This window comes from Limulus polyphemus, unplaced genomic scaffold, assembly GCF_000517525.1.
Source record: "Limulus polyphemus unplaced genomic scaffold, Limulus_polyphemus-2.1.2 Scaffold770, whole genome shotgun sequence".
Taxonomy (NCBI): domain Eukaryota; kingdom Metazoa; phylum Arthropoda; class Merostomata; order Xiphosura; family Limulidae; genus Limulus; species Limulus polyphemus.
Window position 1 is genome coordinate 217,646 of NW_013666380.1, and position 5,003 is coordinate 222,648.

Consider the following 5,003-nt stretch of genomic DNA (forward strand, 5'->3'; position numbering starts at 1 on the left):
CTTGGTTCTAAACAGAATTATAAAGTCCATAGCTAAGACTGATAAGGAACTAAATAGCACACTTTAAGGTAAAATGTAAACATGTTTTTATTATTTCAACTGATAACTTTTATCGCCTTGCTTAAAGTTCAGTTCCCACATTTTATACATATATTTGATATAAAAAGAATTGTTAAAAACATAGTAAAAGCCCTGGTATGAAGTCCACTTGAACGTTAACTTCTGGATGCGCTCTTGGCGAGAAGAGGATTGTAAGAATTCAACTGGGCAGCTCGCGTAAGTTTTTGGCTGTTCTTTATTTATAAACAACAAATTCTTTAGTTTTGCACCTTAAGACATACTCTTGCTTTTAAGTAGAATATTTTCAGTCTCAAAAGTTAGTAGTAAGGGAGTGATTTTCCATTTTTTTAATTCGAAGTTTGAAGTACCAGTCAGGGAAATTTGTGTTCAGATTGCTTATTTGTCTTGTTGAGTTCCGTAACTTCGTATTTTAACTGTAATGGACAAAATCATAAATATCTTAGCAGGTACCTGAAACTACTGAAATTATCACGAAACACCTTTCATCGTGAGACATTGTATTATACCTGTGAAGTGAAAGAGGAAATGAATAGACTGGGTGTGGAAAGTAAATTTAAATTCGAATTAAAAACTAAGAAAAACATTGTAATTCATACCCTAAATTGACATTGTAATTTAACATTGAAACTGTGGAGTTACGACTTACTATTAAAAGTACAATATTCGATTTCTAGATTTCGTAAGTGTTAGACCAAATCAATCCTTTATTTACACTACGTCCAATCAAGGTCGCCAACTTAATACCAAAGGTTTTAACTGTTACATATTACATTTTCAAATAGCCTAAAACTGAGTTAAAGTGTAATTTAGATTTAGAATTTGGATAAATACCGATATGTATCCAATTTATGATATTTGCCAACAAGATTGATACACACAGTTTCTTTTTTAATACAAATATATTTTAATCTACAAACAATAATACAACTTATAATAACAGTTATTACAAATAATGATATATGTACAAACGATTTACAAACTTACAAACAATATTGAGACTTCTTTCTGGTCTGAAACTTCCTTGATGTCTTATCGAGGGTTCACGATAAGCGAATTAATTTCGAGTTGACGTAGGTACAATTCACTTCACAGGGAGTTAGCTAGCTCTATATTCTTCTTTCTCCACTGATCACGCGTCGAGTTTTTCCACCGATGAAGTTAGGTAATGTTTTCATACATATATTAATGTCCGATGTGAATCCACTGAAGCTAAATGGTTTGTAATGTTCGAAATTTATAAACGTTCCTGGTCAAATATCCGAAGTTCCAGATTAATAAGCGTTAATCACAGTTATAGCTTCCGAGGTTTATAGCACACCAAGTACAGCAACCCAATAATAGATACTGTCTTTTGGCGCGTCACGTTGGTTATATTTATAGGCGTGAGGAGAGCTTCTAGAAATTTCAGCTTACGCAACAATATAAACGATACACCAGTGTTTACCTACACACATATATTGTTGATTCTTACAGTCCAAAATTTTCAACAATTTAAGTGAATAGGCGGGAATTTCACAATACAGATTGAACAGTATAAGTTATGTACATTTTTTTAAATATAAATTTAACTTAAACAAATATTGGATATTAGAATAGATACGGGATAGTAAGTCCGTCACATAGTGAATTTAGCAAGAGTTTACTATATTGTTTCTATTTTTTATTTCCTATGAGAGAAATATACTGGAACTTGTTGTTTTGTTTCCATTTTTACCACGAGGAAAGTTTTTGTTTGTTTGTTGATAAGCATAAAACTACACAATGGGCTATCTGTGCTACGTACACTGCAGATTATAAGCTCTCATTTGTACCGCTGAACGACCGGCGAGGGGGAGGATGAGGGAAGCAGAAAAAATCTAGGTGTATTGTGTTATTTTTCTTCACCGGGAAAGTATTCAAAATCTTACAGTATTATTTCTATTTTCCTTCGCCAAGGAAATAAACAGGGACTTTTTTTAAAGTTTTCTCCGCCAGGTAAGTTTGTTGAATTTCACACAAAGCTACTCGAGGACTACCTGCTTTAGACGTCTCTAATTTAGCAGTGAAATACTAGAGGGAATATAACAATACAACACGCCACCAACTGTCGAGTATTTGTAACTAACGAACAGTGAGATTGATCGTCACATTATAACGCCACTCATGGCTGAAATGGTAAGTATTTTAGGCAACGGGCTTCAATACTGCACTCCGCAGATTGATAGTTGAGTGCCCACCAGCCCATAAAAGGTGTCGTCAGGTAAGTATGTTTGTTTGTAATTAAGCACAAAGCTACGCAATGGGCTATCTGTGCTCTGCCCACCACAGGTATCGAAACCCGGATTCTAGCGTTGTAAGTCCGCAGACATACCGCTGTACCACTGGGGGGCCGTCAGGTAAGTAAGCAGGAACTTTTTGTTATCGTTACACACACTTTCATGTTGAATTAATGTAGTTTTCTTTTTTCTTTACCCGAAATTTTTTATTTAGCTGTGTGTAAAATTTATTTTGATATACAATTAAAACTTCTTTGTACGTTTACACTCTTTATATGTGTGTGTATATCTACAAAGTCTCGGCGGCACCACGTGCAATACGAGGGGGAGTTTTAACCGAAATCTATTAACTTTTATTTATTACTATTGCACATCATTGTAAATTATTATTATTAAGTTTGGCTTTAATTCTATTTTATTTTAGTTTTTGATTTATATTTTTCATAGATTTTTTTTTATATCAGTTTGGAAACTAAAACCTGATTGGGGTACAGGATCTAAAATGGACGATCAAGCTCCCCCCCCCCCCAATGGCGTCAGACCTGTATATACATACATTCATATTGTAGAAATAAAACACTTTGGAGTTGGAAAAACAAAACCAAAAACAAAAACACATTTCTTTCGAAACAGACTTTATATCTGATTCAAATGTTATTGTTATTTCAAAAAATGATTATCAATTCAAAACGTTTTGCTCATATTTCAATAACTTTTTATGACGAATTTTCGAAGACTGTAATCGATTTATGATTGCCCATGAAATTCCTACGAAAACATAAGAACATATTTTTTTTTCTTTTTAATTTTTGGTGTGAGTAGGTGGGCTGTTGATCTAATTAAAGTTGATCTAAGATTATTTCTTTAATCAAAGAGCCCTCTGGAAATCAAAGTAATGACTTGCGAAATATCTATTTTTTTTATTTTGTGGGCTAAAAATCTGCAAATATTCATATTCATTAAGACATTCCTATTCAAACTCGTTATATCCTTTCCTATTTCCTAACGACTTGCGATTTTTGTCAAGATATTATTCATAATAAACCATTTTTATCCATGGTCTTTCATAAAAATTGTTTTGTTTATTTTCATGCATATGCTAATATGGAATTACTCTAAGGCTAAAAAAAATGGCGATAAAAGAACATGAGGAAAGACGTGATAAAAGAATGTACCGATTACCAACTGACGCCTCTGGAGATTTAAAAGCTTTAGTAAGCTTTAATTACGCTTGTTGGCGATGGATATTGCACCACGTTGGTGGGATGTTCTGTATTGTGACGTCAGTTTGTTTTTCAACAAGATAAGTTGGAGACACCAAAACTGGGATCACAAGTAACAAAGGAGAGAAGAAAAAAAAAGAAAGAAAAACACTTACAGCGTGATAACATCTGGAAATACAAACATGGTTGATATAATTGCAAAGAGAAAAAATGTCAGCCAAACGACCCTCATTGGTCCGGATGAAGGTCATTTGGCCATAACGTTAATCATTGTCTTCTATGGATAAAAGTTTTTTGGCCAAAACATCCTCACAATAATTTTGGCAATTTTTTCTAACAAATTGGTAGTTCTATTGTTTTCGACGATTTGAGTAATATTTTCAGTTACGATCCAGTCTTTACAAGACACTTGATTAACCTGAAACAATTGCTAAAAAGCAAACGAACAGATTTTGATGACTTTGATTCTGAACATTTTTTCTTTTATCTTAAACACATTCAATTTCCAGTAATCATAAATAATAAGGCTCGGCATGGCAATCTGAGGGTCGCGGGTTCGAATCCCCGTCACACCAAACATGCTCGCCCTTTCCGCCGTGGGGGCGTTATTATGTGACGGTCAATTACACTATTCGTTGGTAAAAGAGTAGCCCAAGAATTGGCGGTGGGTGGTGATGACTAGCTGCCTTCCCTCTAGTCTTACACTGCTAAATTAGGGACGGCTAGCGCAGATAGCCCTCGTGTAGCTTTGCGCGAAATGCAAAACAAACCAAACCATAAATAATAAACAGTTTGTGTTTGTTTGTTTGTTGTTAAGCAAAGCTACACGATTGGCTATCTGTGATGTGCCCACCACGGGTATCAAAACTGGTTTTTAGCGTTATAACCCTTCAGACTTATCGCTGAGCCACTGGAGGGCTAACAGTTTGTGTAATTATTTGATTTAATTGTTTGTGTTTAGCGCAATGAGCTATGTGCCAATTGTACCCCGAATTTTAGTGTTATAACATAAGCCCTCAAGCTTATCGACAAGAATAAAGAGACGATTGAGATGTGGGAACTTGACGCTTCATTAGTAAACGTGAAGTAATTTAGGCCTAAGATGGCAGCGCCGTAATGAAATTCATTCGTGCGGAGTTTATCATAAGGATAGATTTGTTAAATCTGTTGGATGACCCCTATTTGAGATTCGTTTTTGTATTAAAATAAATAAGTGGGCAAAGGATACTGGAAAATGAATAGAATTATTTTTAACACGTCTTTGTTACGTTATAAATAAGATACCGACAGAAAGGAAATTGGAAATCTAGGAAACTGCGCTAATTCCATGAGACATCTCCAATTAATGAAATACTTTCTAGTTCGTGTAAAGTTCATTAATATATATTTAACTCTAGTAAAATAAGATAATAGGACTGTTACGTCTCTGGTCGTTAGTTAATTT

At 34.2% G+C, this 5,003-nt stretch overlaps 1 protein-coding gene across 1 annotated transcript in view; it reads left to right on the forward strand.

The window, feature by feature from the left end:
* The first annotated feature begins 220 nt into the window (after positions 1–220).
* LOC106460442 (probable nuclear hormone receptor HR38) overlaps positions 221–5,003 on the forward strand; it is an 86,969-nt gene continuing 82,186 nt past the window's right edge. The window contains exon 1 of the mRNA XM_022387166.1: positions 221–276. The gene's annotated coding sequence lies outside the window, so the exon portion shown is untranslated. The remainder of the gene's footprint in view (positions 277–5,003) is intronic.